We start from the raw sequence: 16,292 nt of genomic DNA, 5'->3' as shown, positions 1-16,292 counted from the left end.
AATCATCCCGCTCCCCCGATCGATTGCTCTGCCGGCCGATGGCCTGGGCCTCCCTCTGTGGGGTGATTGTGGGGCGATGGCAGGGCCCCCCGACCAATCGCATCACATCCACTTTGGCTGGCCTGGCGCCAGTGCGTGTCATAGTGTGGTTGTCTGGATGGTCATTCTGCTGCTCGGCCGTTCTGTTGATTTGCACATTACGCTTTTATTCTTATAGATAGACGCTAATACATAGAAATGACCTAATTATGTTGGGTTGGAACACCAGGACATGGAAAGAGAAATGGCAGAAAAACAATTCAGGGAATGGCCTCACATCCACCAGGATGGTCACCTGGAACAAACTGAAGTTTCCACCATGTTTTCAAAGCTATCTTTCATGAGAGTCCACCCTTCCATGTTTTCCTTCCATCCCAACCTTGCCTCTAATTCTTTCTCTGCGAATGTTATTCAAATTAGCCCTTATATAAAAGTTCTTAGTCCACTCACTGAGTGTCCCAGAGGGAGAGCATTATGTAGATTTCCTTAAATGAACAATTAGAATAGTGAACCAAGCTGCAGATAAGTAAACCAATATTTCTAAGGGGCTAATGTTGTGGAAGACGCTGTGTTAAGGAGTTAACATATCAAATGCATCGTCTCATTTAACCCCCTTTATCTCTTTGAGCCTCAGTTTCCTGATCGGGATGTTTACAGTTACCAAAGGGATAAAGCATCTTGCTCAAGGTCACACAGCTACCAACCAGCAAAGGCAGGAACATGGTTTTTCACAAAGACAGTATTGAAGAGTATTGCTTGATATTCAAGGATGGAAGAGTGACCTGTCCATGAGGGCGGGCTTGGAAATCAATAGTGCTGGCTAGGAATTCCAATGTGCTCCCTGCCAGGGTGTGTTCAGGTCTATAAAGAACAAATGAGACAATTTTATACCCGTGCCCTAACCTAACCGATGGTCGAACATCCAGGGCTGTAATTAGGATGCAATGTTTATGGTTCCCTAAGAGGAAATCAAGAAGATGGAAATTAAGCTGTCCAAACTGGGGGATAAAAACCCACAAAAGCCTGGGAAGCACAATTCTAATAAAAAAAATCAACAAGATAACACATTTGTGCTGTTTCAAGATGCTAAGTTTGTGGTAATTTGTTACAAGAGCACTCTCCCCTCACCCACAAAACTTCACTGGATGCTCAGGAAAAAGTGAGAAAGCAGAATGTGAGGGGTCAACCCACCACTGTGTGGTAATAAAAATCTGATAAGATTGACAATAAAACACACCAGGGTTAATGAGAAACCAATGGAACATGTGCTAACAGGAAACCAAATGCAGACAAACAGATCATAAGCTACAATGATTAATTGTAAGAGTGTGAACAGGTCATAATATCTGATAGATTACTGTAGAAATTTTCAAATATAACACAAAAAGGGAATAAGTAACTTCATGTGGACTATAAAAAAACAGTGTTTCTTAAGGGTCTTCAAATGGTTGTCATATAGGAAAATAGATCACATCCTGGCATTGGCCAATAATTCTGTGAGATACACACACACACACACACACACACCTCAAAGGAGGAGAAGGAAGAGTGGGAGGGAGAGGAGAAGGAGGAAGAAAAGAAGAAAAGAAGAACAGGAGAAGAAAGAAGAGACAGAAAGAAGAGAAAGGGGATGAGGAAGAAGAGGAGGAGAAGGAAGAGTGGGAGGGAGAGGAGAAGGAGAAAGAAAAGAAGAAAGAAGAGAAAGAGGATGAGGAAGAACAAAGAGGTGGAAGAGACAGAAATATATAAAAACTAGAGGCCCAGTGCACAGATTCGTGCACCGGTGGGGTCCCTTGGCATGGCCTGTGGGGATCGGGCCAAAACTGGCAGTCCAACATCCCCTGAGGGATGTAGTGCTTGAAGCGGCAGGTGGCTGGGGAGGAGCCCAAGCCCAGGCTGGGCGCTGCGCCGCTCCCGCTCATCCCGGCCCCACTGCACCTGCTGCCGCATCTCAGTAGGCTCACTGCTCTGCTGCGGTCTCCGTGTGCCCGTCCTTGGGCGATACTGGCGCACCCATGCCCGAGAAGCAGCCACGGGCTCACGCCCAGTCAGTCCCAATGCTGGTCCCAATCCCAGTCCCTGTCCGGATTGGGGAGGGGTGTGTAGGGGGAGTGTCCACAGGAGAGGCTCGCTCTGCTGCAGCTGCGCTAGCCAGCCGTGAACCTGGTGTCTGGCACCCGTTGGTCAGCTGAGTGGTGCTCCTGCTGTGGGAGCACACTGACCACAAGGAGGCAGCTCCTGCATTGAGTGTCTGCACCCTGGTGGTCAGTGTGCATCACTGACCAGTCAAAAGGTTGAACGGTCGCTTAGGCTTTTATATATATACACTAGAGGCCCAGTGGATGAAATTCATGCACTCGGGTGGGGAGGGGGTCCCCTAAGCCCAGCCTGCACCCTCTCACAGTCTGGGAGCCCTGCGATTGATCGCCCCACAGAGGGAGGCCCTGCCCACCCGCCTCAGTGCCACAGGACAAGTAGCCTGGGCCTCTCCCCAGCCAGGGCTCCATGACCAATCATCCTGTTCCCCCGATCAATTGCTCTGCCGGCCGGGCCTGGGCCTCCCTCTGTGGGGTGATTGTGGGGCGATGGCAGGGCCCCCCGACCAATCGCATCACATCCACTTTGGCTGGCCTGGAGCCAGTGCGTGTCATAGCGTGGTTGTCTGGATGGTCATTCTGCTGCTCGGCCGTTCGGTCGATTTGCACATTATGCTTTTATTCTTATAGATAGATGCTAATACATAGAAATAACCTAATTATGTTGGGTTGGAACACCAGGACATGGAAAGAGAAATGGCAGAAAGACAATTCAGGGAATGGCCTCACATCCACCAGGATGGTCACCTGGAACAAACTGAAGTTTCCACCATGTTTTCAAAGCTATCTTTCATGAGAGTCCACCCTTCCATGTTTTCCTTCCATCCCAACCTTGCCTCTAATTCTTTCTCTGCGAATGTTATTCAAATTAGCCCTTATATAAAAGTTCTTAGTCCACTCACTGAGTGTCCCAGAGGGAGAGCATTATGTAGATTTCCTTAAATCAATTAGAATAATAGTGAACCAAGCTGCAGATAAGTAAACCAATATTTCTAAGGGGCTAATGTTGTGGAAGACGCTGTGTTAAGGAGTTAACATATCAAATGCATCGTCTCATTTAACCCCCTTTATCTCTTTGAGCCTCAGTTTCCTGATCGGGATGTTTACAGTTACCAAAGGGATAAAGCATCTTGCTCAAGGTCACACAGCTACCAACCAGCAAAGGCAGGAACATGGTTTTTCACAAAGACAGTATTGAAGAGTATTGCTTGATATTCAAGGATGGAAGAGTGACCTGTCCATGAGGGCGGGCTTGGAAATCAATAGTGCTGGCTAGGAATTCCAATGTGCTCCCTGCCAGGGTGTGTTCAGGTCTATAAAGAACAAATGAGACAATTTTATACCCGTGCCCTAACCTAACCGATGGTCAAACATCCAGGGCTGTAATTAGGATGCAATGTTTATGGTTCCCTAAGAGGAAATCAAGAAGATGGAAATGAAGCTGTCCAAACTGGGGGATAAAAACCCACAAAGCCTGGGAAGCACAATTCTAATAAAAAAAATCAATGGTAAACCAATATTTCTAAGGGGCTAATGTTGTGGAAGATGCTGTGTTAAGGAGTTAACATATCAAATGCATCATCTCATTTAACCCCCTTTATCCCTTTGAGCCTCAGTTTCCTGATTGGGACATTTACAGTTATCACAGGGATAAAGCATCTTGCTCAAGGGCACACAGCTACCAACCAGCAAAGGCAGGAACATGGTTTTTCAGAAAGACAGTATTGAAGAGTATTGCTTGATATTCAAGGATGAGAGAGTGACCTGTCCATGAGGGCGGGCTTGGAAATCAATAGTGCTGGCTAGGAATTCCAATGTGCTCCCTGCCAGGGTGTGTTCAGGTCTATAAAGAACAAATGAGACAATTTTATACCCGTGCCCTAACCTAACCGATGGTCGAACATCCAGGGCTGTAATTAGGATGCAATGTTTATGGTTCCCTAAGAGGAAATCAAGAAGATGGAAATTAAGCTGTCCAAACTGGGGGATAAAAACCCACAAAAGCCTGGGAAGCACAATTCTAATAAAAAAAATCAACAAAGTTAGAGACATGAAGATGAAAGTAAAGCGAAGAGATTTAGCTTGATGCGGGGAGGGGGGAAGGTGCAAAACGAATGCTCAGGAAAGGGGGGAAAATCAAAGACAAATATTTAGCACATCCGGTATAACACAAAGCAAGGTGAAGGTCCAGTCAAGGAAGCAACCAGGGCTCAGGGACAAAAACAAAGGTACCCGAGCCTGCTGTTTTTTGTCAATTAGTCCAAGGAATCTGAACTTCTCTGAGCTCTGCATTGATACCAACTGCCCTGGGGATAAACGTCAAACACCACATGGCAACGCTGTGTGCCTGCGAGTACACCCAACCTTTCATTCATTCCATTCCACAGACATATATTGAGCACTTACTGTGTTCCCAAGAACTGTTAACAACACTGACGACGCCCAAGAAAATAGGACACCCCCGCCCCCTTCCAGGAGGTCAGAGACCAGTGAAAGCAGATTGGTAGACTGAAAATTTCAAGATTTGTTAGTGTTGTAAGGAGCACCTGGGAGAATACTGGATCTCTTCTCAAGTAGGAGACCATTTAAGTTAGATCTCAAAGCATACATAGGAGTTCACCAGAGAATAAAGGGAAGAATAAGCATTTTAAGCAGTAATTCCACATATGGGACTATACACTGAGAAAACAGATGTTTAAATAAATGCATAAAGATATTTAAAGCAGATTTATTCTGAGGTGTAAATCAGGAAACAATCCACATGTTCAACCACTGAAGACTAGTTAAGACAATTTTATGTTGAGTCAATAGTTAGTTTATTTGACTGTTTTTCACATCATTTAACCCAATGCAATTTCAACCTAATGAAAGTTATCTAATGAAATGGAGGGAAATCTATGAAGACTGTATAGAAACCAATAAAAGAATTCATGAAATAAATGGCAAATGAAATACATGGCACAAATATTCAAGCATGTAAAATATATTTCCATATTGACAAAGATTAAAAAGGAAATTAGAGAAATGAAAGTAGTTATAACAGAATAGCAGAAGCAAAAAGAATAGCAAAAATCCATTCATGTCATTTTAATTTGTGTGTGTGTGTGTATACAATGTATGTCTATATGTACACACACACGTATATGCACATACATTTAAAGTGTGTGAACCAAGGTTATATAAAATTAATCAGAATCCTTTTAAAATGGTTTTAAAGGTTATCTAAAATACTCCATTTTATGCAAGTCCAAAAGAAGCACATTAACCTATTTCTCCAGGGGAAAGAAAAAGAAATCACTAATTTTATTCTTCAATAGAAATATCAAACAGAAGCCAGCTGAAGAGGGAGTGATTTGCATGCTATGAAGCAGTGGGTTCTAGGAAGAAAAATCCCAGAACATATGCTCATTCCTGCTGTTATTGCAGTATTTGAATCCAAGATGTGATGTGCTTAACTATACCTGACACAGTTTCGAAATTCTTGTGTTGAAGATATGGGGGGTGGGTACTTAATTTTCTGTATCTTAGGTCTTTGGGAAGAGGTTTCCAATTGTGTCATCTGGTCTGGACCTGATTTCAGACAAACAGCAAGAGTCTAGGTGACAGTATGGACTTGATACAGTATTATAGCCAATAGAGATGTGCTGTATTCACATACTCAAAAATGTATTGTAACAGGCTGTTGGGATGACATAGACACCTTTATACATGGAAGCATCTCAAGGTATCTGTTAGAGTTGAATCAGTCAGGATACATTAGCTTATTCTACAGCAGGGGTGGGAAACCATTTTTCTGCCAAGGGTCATTTGGATATATATAACATCATTCTCGGGCCATACAAAATCATCAACTTAAAAATCAGCCTGCTATATTTGGTTAAACATTGAATGAACTCACCCATAATGCCTTGGCAGGGCCAGGCCAAATATTTCATGGGCCTTATACAGCCTGAGGGCTGGACGTTCCCCACCCCTGCTCTACAGTAACATACTGCATTCCCATCTCAGAGGCTTAAAACAACGAAATTATATTCTTTGTTCTGTCATGTGAACATCATCGTTTTGTGGAGGGCTTACAGCTCATTCTACAGTGACTCAAGGAATCAGGTTAACAAGAGCAACTATGATCTTGAACACTGTCAGCCACTGTTGCAGAGAGCAAAGAGCACTCTGGAGGGTGTTTGGCTGGTCTGGATGGGAGTCATCACTCCTAATTCATTTGCCGGAATTAGTCACAAGTCTCTCTACCAATGATAAGAGCCCAGGAAGTACAATCCTACTGTGTGTTCAGAAGGCGGCGAACTGAAAATGCTTGACAAACATCGTTAATGAGTACCTCCAGGATCTTTCTTTCTGCACTGTTTATTTTTAACAGAGGCATGAGACACTGGGATATGATGCTAGCAGTGCCTTTAAATATCATCTCAGACCGTCTGCCGGGTCACAGGGCATCAACAATCAGGAGGAGGTCTAAAGATGGAGCAACACAATTTTAAGAGACTGGTGGGTCTGGTGGATAAAGAAAGATTAGAAGAATTAAATATGTATAGTTTGGCTGAGCAGACGCAGTAGGGAGCAACAGTGGGTGGTAGAGGTGGACATGGTAGCAATCTAAAAATATCCATAGGATGGAAAGGATCTGAAGGGAGAATTATTTAGCATGAAAATCTAGAGATAGATATGAGAAAAGAGGCTCTGGTATCAGGAAATTGGACAAACTGCTGACAGTACAAATACAGTGGCAGAAAAGAAGCATTATTGAATACTTTTTACTCGAGACGGTGGGGGTGGGGGCGGGAATCTGATGGGTAAGAACTGGAGATGTCCAGGAATGGAGATGAGGAGTACCTGGGGTGAACTTGACCTCCCATGTCCATGCTGGAGATTCATGCTTGCTGCCTAGATTCCAACCGGGGGGAGCAGGATAGAAGTAGATACATCCTCCTGATAACATTTCTGAGAGTTTTCACATATGTATACACCTGTGTAATCACCACCCAAATCCAGATACATCATAGCCTTAACTGTTCTTTAGAGAAAATGATTTCTGCTATCTCTGAAGACTTACATTTGCCTGACGTGAGAGGAAAGGGAATTTTCGGTCTGAATCAGTAATGTTGGGAGGGGTGAGGAGGTGAGGAGTGATAGCTACTGAACTGTAGTTCATTGCATAGGAGCAGAAGGTTACACACCCAATGGAAAGAAAGAAAGAAAAGTTAAGCAAGGTGGGGGATCAGGAATGTGGGTGTGGGAGTGGCCATGGTTTAGTTTGCAATATTTTTAATATATTTTTTATTGATTTTTTAAAGAGAGGAAGGGAGAGAGAGATAGAAACATCGATGAGAGAGAAGCATCGATCAGCTGCCTCCTGCATGCCCCCTGACTGGGGGTCAAGCTTGCACAATCTGGACATGTGCCCTGATTGGGAATCTAACCGTGACCTCCTGGTTCTTGGGCCAATGCTCAACCACTGAGCCACACTGGCTGGGCTACAGTTTGCAATATAAAGGAATAGGCTGAGGGAAGCCTTCATTAAGAGGTAAGACTTGAAGGAGGGGAGGGAGTTAACCAGACTGCTCTCTGGGGGGAAGAGTTCCAGACAAAGCAGGCAGCCACAGCACAGGTCCTAATGTCGGAACGTGCCTGGTATATTCTAGGAACACCAAGGAGGCTGGTGCGCCTAACGTATGATAAATGAGAAGCAAATAGTAGGACAGGAAGTCAGAGAGGTTATAAAGGAGGCAAACCATGGCGGGTGTAGGCGGCCATTGGGGCACCTTGGGTATTATTTATTCTACCATGTCATATAATGGTGTGGAAGGAGAGTCTGGGGCCAGCAAGATCATCAGTCAAGAAAAATGGCAGGTATGTATTAGTCTTGGTCCAAGACCCAAAAAGATGGAGCAGCAAGGGATAAATGAATTAGAAGGGCAGGCTAGAAGAACACAGAGGTTCTAGCAAGCCAGGGGGCCCAGGGGACATGAAATTTTGTTGCTGATGCTCATGGCCAGAAGTTAAAGAGAGAAGTACTCCCTTGAGCCACTGATGAAGGAATTCAGAAATGTCCCTTCCCCGGCCTTCTCAAAGAAGCAGCATTTTGCCACCTCCCCTAGACGAAGTGTATAAATAAAAGAAACACCGCCTACCCACAGCTGAAAGGTTGCCAACTCCTGTTTTGTAAGAATCCCAGGATCTTTTCAGCAAGGGGCTGGATTCTAATCTTAAAATGCACCATGTCGTTTTGCACAATTTCAACCATTTAGGTCTCCCAAGCCTTTTTGCGCCAAAACTCCATTTTCAAATGAACGCTCAAATTCAATTTTTTTTTTAAAAAAATAGTTATCTGATGAGTCAATCAAAAGGAGAAAAATTTCTCATTGCTTTACTGTCAGTGTCAGAAAATTGGTCTCTTTTCAGTAATACACAAAATTGCTTTATTAGTTGAGTCTATAAAAACACCACAGGATTTATGTTCTTTGCTCAACACATGCTCGGGTAACTCCCATCAGTAGCGGTAGCTACAGCCCACACAAGGGAAAAATAGAAGCTTCACAGGGGTAAGGCCACAATAAGCAACAGGCATCCAGTGGATTCATCTTACTGACATGCCATGACCTGCTTACCCAGGCCTCAGTTTCTCCAACTGACTAATGGGTGTGAACTTTGTACTGTTCAGTGCAAAAGGTGTAGGATGACTAATTAAGGGTCCACACCTACAAATGTACTGACCTCAGACTATATGTTTAGCATCGTCTATGATCTTACAACTCAAAGTGTGGTCCATGGACCAACAGTACAGGCATCAGCTGGGAGCCTGTTAGAAATGCAGAACCTGGGACCTGATGCCTAACGTTGTGATCTGAATGAGAATCTGCATTTTAACAAGATCTCCGTCTTGCACATTACAGTTTGAGAAGCACAGTGCTAAGTCTCTTTAAAACCTAATTTAATCTTTGCAACAGTTCCACGGGGTAGAAAAAAAATCATCCCCATTTTATTGAGTACGGAGTTGAGGTTCAGTCCTGAAATGACTTGCTCCAAGTGGCAAAACCAGGATTCAGACTCAGGCAGATCTGAATCCAAAAGATACATGTTGTTTCCGGTAAAACTTCATTACCTAAGGATATATGTGGTCAAGAGTGAGAGATGAAATGAGGGGAAATCTTCATGCTTTACCTCTCAGGCAGATCTGAATCCAAAAGATACATGTTGTTTCCGGTAAAACTTCATTACCTAAGGATACATGTGGTCAAGAGGACAAGAGTGAGCGATGAAATGAGGGGAAATCTTCATGCTTTACCTCATGATGATCTATACTAATAAAAGGGTAATATGTTAATTAGACTGGGTCGACCGGACATCTTCCGGACATCTGACTTCCTTCCGGACAAAGCAACAGTGGTGGGGGCCGAGGCAGAGGCAGTTAGAGGCGATCAGGCAGGCAGGCCAGCAAGTGGTTAGGAGCCAGTGGTCCCGGATTGTGAGAGGGATGTCTGACTGCCCGTTTAGGACATGCCCCAAGGGGCCCAGATTGGAGAGGGTGCAGGACGGGCTGAGGGACACCGCACCCCCCCCCCTCGCACAAAGTTCGTGCACAGGGCCTCTAGTGGTTAAAATAAAGAAAAAGGCCACTCTTAGCATGTAGGAAAAGGCACTTGGGTATGTAAGAGAGATATATGATCTCAATATAGGCCAGATCTAGTAGAAGAAATTGAAATTAAGGAGGGAAAAGAAGTCTTTTAAAGGATCACAAACAAGACCCTTCCCCCATGTCCCTTGTATAGTAAAAGGACACACACACACACACCACACTTTGCTTAAGAAAACAAAACCCTGCTAGGCATGAATATGTATAATTAGATGTTCCCTGGGAGTGAGAAGTAGTAATTAATTCAGTGTTAAACATCACAATCTATTACTTGAATTCCATAGCAACCATGGTTGCCAATAGAGAGAAAACAAAATTTCAGAGCCTATTTTTAAATGATTACATTGAAATTTTGAAATTGTGTAATAGCTGATACTTGCTATTTTTAGGCTAAAACAATAACCATTAGCTCAGGGAGTAAAGAAGGGATGCTAATGAATACAGACAAAAGGAAAGGGAATCTCATCTGAGCCAGCCTCACCAGTTGTGTGGACAGAATGATTCTGACCCTGCCCAGAGCACTGAGCCCAGCTGCTTACTCTGGAGACAAAATTGCTCTTTCTGGCCAAGAAGAGATCCATTAATAATTTCTCTAAGCACAGTCTTTGGAATCAAACTGAACCAGATTTGAATCCCAGCTTTATCACGTAATGTGTTTCCTTAGATAAACTGCTTACTTCATTGAGCCTCAGTTCCTTCGTCTGTTATAATGGAATACATAATAGATATTTCATAAAGTTCTTAAAATAATTCAGAGTAAAATGCCCAACACAGGGTGTTGTAGATTAGGTTCCCCTGGAAGCAGACTTTGAGTTTAGTGTTCAGGCAATTTAGTAGGGAATGTTCTTGGGGTCAACATCTGGGGCTGGGGAAGAGAGTAGAAGAGGAGGGGAGGGGAGGGAAGGGGAGGGGAGTGAGAAGAATTAGGCAAAAGAAGATATTAAACTGTGATAAAGACCCAACAACAGACTTGGATAACCTCATGGAAAGTTCTGGAGCTAACATGGCCCGACAGAACTGTCTGACAGTGAGCTGAAATGGCCAGGACATTTATCCCACCTCCACCAGTCAGTCAATAGATATGGGCTACTCAGGGGAGGACATGACCTTGGGGAAGGGGGCTCCCTGCAGCTGAGTCAATCCCTGACTGTCTGACAGCTTTCTCAGCAGCTGAGCAACAAATCCTTTGTAGGGGCATCTGGGGGCCCCATCTCTATATCCCATGCACACTATGCAGGTCATATTTGCTTTTCCTTTGCATATGCAATCCTTACAAACATCCCTTCTCAAGAGAGACTCTGGTGTCCAGAAGAAAAACTATTATGATAAACATCCTAACAAATTGTGTTCCTAAAAATAACTTTTACTACTTTGTTAGATCCTGGGCTCGTTCTCGGGCTCTGAAACCCACACTCATCTCATCTACATTTCTCAATAATTCTGTGGTGGAGTGTTCATCTCCAATTTACAGTTAAAGAAACAAGTGCAGAGAATAACAAGGAATAGTTCTCACAAGCAGTTGAAAGTGAAAGGACACTATATTGGTTTTTTAATGGCACCTCTTGCCACACCATTGCTGTGCTTGTCCACCATCAACTCAATCCATCAACAACTGAACAACAGGGGTGTCAAGGGAGCTGTGTTCCCTTTCTTCCCATTTGTTGAGAAAGGTGACTCATGTATCTTGCCAACTCACTTAACCTCAATGCCACAATGTTCCCACATTTTAAAGTGTAATCAACCCCTGTCTCCTCCCCACCCCCATACTCAAGAACTGCAGGAAAAGAATGAATAACAGGACCCCTAGAGCCCCTTTCAGCTTGAGAATTCTCCATTGATAACCCAGCCTATTAATTGATGGGGTGTAATGTACTTTGAGATAAGCTTAGAACGAAGTCTAGATTAGTTATGGTTTCTTGGTTGCAAGCAATAGAGACTAGCATTGGCCAATTTACACAAAAGAGCATTTGCTGGGAGAACATTAGGAATTTAGGGAATTGGTAGAAGGTTGGAGGGTGGGCTTGGGAACTGGCAGGACTACATACCCCTGGGTGGGGAGTAGGAACCCAGGAACCCAGGGGCTTCCTTATTGCAAGAAGAATGCTATCCATTCTGTTAGTGTAACCACTGTGATGAATGACTCCCCAAAGACTCCTTCCACCCATCATCACTCACTCAAGATGGAAGGGCTGGAGAGAAAGCATCTGTTTGGCTGCCCCAGGGTATACCAGGGAGAGGACAGAGAGTGCATGATTCCATTGGTTTCCATTGTAGATGAGGCACAAGAAGTTTTTCTCCCACCAAGACTACACAAGCTGGGGGAGAGTTCATTTCACAAAAGGAAATTGGTGTATATTTCAAAGATGGGAATGTGGCTGTGCACTACACTGCAAATCCCATACTTATTCCTGCAGGTTGCCCATTCAGTCTTATGTCCACAAACCAAATCAACTTATTCTTTGTACTAGAGGCCTGGTGCACGAAATTCTTTCACAGGAGGGGGGAGGGAGAACCTCAGCCAGGCCTGCACCCTATTGTAATCCAGGACTACTGGCTCCTAACCACTCACCTGCCTGCCTGATCACCCCAACCACTTGCCTGCCTGCCTGATCACCCCTAACTGCCTCTGCCTGTCTGCCTGATCACCCCAACCACTCACCTGCCTGCATGATCACCCCAACCACTTGCCTGCCTGCCTGATCACCCCTAACCACCTCTGCCTCAGCACCCCCGCCCCGACCAGGGCTTCCTATGGAAGGACATCCAGAAGGTCATTCGCCTGTCCAGTCTAATTAGCATATTATACTTTTATTATTATAGATTCTTATGTTATCCAAATCCTTGCAGGATCCTGCTTCCCATATCCCTAGGTCTCTCTAAGGGTTCTTATGCCTCAATTTATATTTGATAGATTTCTTTGGAAAATAGAAAAACTTGACAAATCAACCCTGAGTAGCTCTTCAGGGAATTGCCTATTCCCTCATTACCAATAGAAGTGTAATGCAAAAGAACAACATTTCCAGAAAGTAAGGACTTGGTAAGTATTCCAATAATCAGAGGAAACTGCTACTTTACATGTATGCCTAATAGCCAGGGTAGAGGAAGTCAATTAATTCCTGAATCTGTAAATTCAGAGAAACCAGATTTACAAAGCAAAGTGAAACTCATCTGATGCATTGGGTAACTACATGAAATAAAACTATTTTTTTCAGGTTCTAAAGTAAACTACTTAGATGGTTAACCTCCAGTCAGGCTACAACAAAAGGTATTTGGTCATACCTCTGTAGGAGTCCTAGCAGAGCCCTTTTATAGGATTTGGAATTTGGTTCTTTGTTAAGAAATCTCAAAGAGGGATTTTTATGTGTTCCCGATGCTGTGTGCTCTGATCCTTAGAGGAGCGTAGGCCAACAATGGTAACTTCAGCCTCAGCTCAATGGATCATTTCTCCAAAGTGATAAATCAACAAGGGTTAAAAAATCAGTTTATATCTCTTTACCTTAAACATCCATCCTACTCCCATATTCCCACATAATTTAGAATTTACTAATTTAACAAAGTGGAGAGAATTTGACCCTGAGTTTCATGTTCCGCCATCAGAGTTGTCCTTGCCTGCCTTGAGGAGTTGACTGGCTTTTCTGTCTGCACAGGGAACCAAATATTTTCCCAGGCACAGTTTTACAGAATCAGCAGGTACTTTGCTTGCATAGATGGAACACATACCCAACTCATCTCCTTACTCCTGCAGCCCCAGGAAAATCCATCTACTTAAGAGATCTTTTGGGAAATATTCCTGTTTCACGTACGTCAACCTGTTTTCATCCAGTACTGAGTCTCCAAAATAATTTCCCCATTTCTCAGCAAGGAGGCAGAGATAAGTGGCAACGCATACATCACAAGTCTTTTTTTTATAATGCAGGAAAGAGAGGAAGGAAACTAACATATATTGAAAACCTACTATGTGCCAAGCATTGTACTCACTTATAGCAATGCTGCAAGATGCTGGGTTATGTTCACTTCAGGGACATTTGGAAATGTTAGTAACTTGCCAAAGACCCCATACCCTGTAATTGGCAGAGCTGTATTTGACCCTGACTTCAACACTCTTAGGCCTTCCACTATGGCACTGCCAGCAAGGACAAGTTTGATGGTGCCACTGATCAGAAATCAGCCTCCTGGAGACTGTCACATCGGTACAGACACTACCCCCCACGAGCTGTGGAGATTAAAATGTGCCATGTGTTCTGAATATAGACAGGGTCAAGGCTTGCATTTTCACTGAGCACACAGCAATTAAATACCTTCCTGAAAGCAAATAATGGGGAAGGAGCTTTAGAGCATCACTGAGGCACTTTCTAATGAATGCAAAAATAACTGGAGGTGCAAAATCATGGTGCAATCACACCCTCCCTAAAGGTTAGGCATGAAGGCCAAGTTGCTTTCATCAGTCAGTCATATTGCAAAATCTTTAAAGTTAGGCACATGCGGAGGGATTTAACTTAGACCACATAGCAAAACTGTAGTTTCTTTCTAGTCTGATATAAAGTGTAGCAAGGCAAATACACTTTCTCTTCATTTATTTAAATGAAAAAAGAACGGAGGTACTGGTGTGCACACTGGAACTTGTAACTCGATGGTAAGATATGGATACCGAGCTGTGTCATGATTCTTTGGAGTCCTTTAAGCACCTAGCACAGAGAAGATATATAGCGAATTCTCATGGAATGAATGAATGTTTCCTTATTCAGAGGCCAAAAGGCAGAATCTAACACTGATTAAGAATCTTTACTATGCCAAACCCTCAGATAATTTAAAACAATACTGCAAGGAAACAGAAAATCTGACTTCCACAGCCAACTAGTTGGATAAATCATTTAAATCCTCTGGTCTTTAGTACGTTGTTTATCAAATAAGACATTTAGAAGGCCCCATCTAACACTGTGACTCTATGATTCCATGAAATAAAAACGTAGTTATTCAGATCATACTTATCTCTGACATCTTTGTTATCCAATAATGTAGGGATTTGACAAAAATGTGACTTAGAAAGAAATGCAGTACTCAAAGTTTAAAAAAGAGAACTACCCATCTCTTAAAAGGCAGCTACTTGAGGGCTCTTGAGTATATCACCAAAGGATGGGGTTCAAGTCTTTAGTGGATGACAGCGACCTTTGCAAAAATGTGATCTTATGTGGTGCCTGTCCTTCCCCTTTAGTTGGGTATGATGGGAAACAGGGTAGACCTGCTACGGTTAATACCAGTCAGGGGTCTGATCAGGTCCTTTAATGTTTCTGGGTGTCAGTTTTATGCATCCTTAAACAAGTAAGTCTGAGTAAACTTCTCTCAAAGGAAAAAAAACAGCAAGTTGTATAAGTGAAAGCAGATTAAGCGTAGAAAAACTTTTTTCAGTTATTTAGTGTTTCTGCTTCCTTTTCCTGTGGAGAGCTCAAGAAGAGAGATAAACTAGAGAAGGAGACAAAGTGTCCCTCCTCTCATTCAAAGGGTAACTAGGATTTGATGGGCATCTTTGGTTAGTTAGAGCCTGGAGTGGACAAATTAGGGAGCAGGAAGTAAGAGAGCCATGACTTTCCTGAAAATTCTTCATAACAGCACAGAGCCTTGAAGTCCTGAGGGACCGGACCCCTCAGTGGGATCGCTAGTCTTTTTTTAAATAATCCTCACTGAGGGTATTTTTTTCATTGATTTTTTTTTAGAGAGAGTGAAGAGGAGGGAGAGAGATACAAAGAGAGAAACATTGCTATGAGACACATGGATTGGTTGCCTCCTGCATGCACCCCGACGGGACAGGGATTGAGCCCTTGACCAGAATAGAACCTGAGACGCTTACTTCCATAGGCTGACACTCTAACCATTGAGCAAACTGGCAAAGGCGGGACCTCTAGTCTTAATATCATGAAATGGGATACCTGAACTTTGGCCATCAATGGAATAGAAATGAGTTCATTGAGCTTTGCTGAAGCAGGACCCTCTGAGGGAACAAGGAGCTTCAGGGAACCACAAGGGATCTGCCATCAGATTCCTTAGTAGCTTTTGGTGTCACAGTAATGAATTATTCCGAATGTAATTAATAGTGAAAAATGGGGACCATGTAAGTGATTCTTGCAGCATATCCTTAAAAAGTATCCTCAGAAATGGCAGCTAAAATTTGGCAAAACCATTTTCACTGTTTTGAAGACTGATCAACAAATGAGAAAAGTGGTAACTTTCATGAGTAGTCATTTCTAACGTACAGCTTTGTCCCAAGAAGAATGTGAGAATGAAGAAATATAGAAGAAGTCATTCTTTTCCTACCAGTATCAGCTGCTTCTTGGTCATACCTGCTTTGCCTTGACTACAGTAATTTGGGGATTAGTACAAAGTTCAAGGAAGGTAAGACTACTCTCTATGAAGGTTTAGGTTGAGAGTTGTCATAAAATCCTTCCCCGGGATGATGACTGTGGTTCAGGTCACCAGAAAGAGGCCCAGCCAAGGTCCCTGGGCTTCATAAAGGC

Source organism: Myotis brandtii, unplaced genomic scaffold (assembly GCF_000412655.1).
Source record: "Myotis brandtii unplaced genomic scaffold, ASM41265v1 scaffold18, whole genome shotgun sequence".
Lineage (NCBI taxonomy): Eukaryota > Metazoa > Chordata > Mammalia > Chiroptera > Vespertilionidae > Myotis > Myotis brandtii.
The sequence above is the reverse complement of the archived record's forward strand: the minus strand, read 5'-3'. Positions refer to the sequence as shown.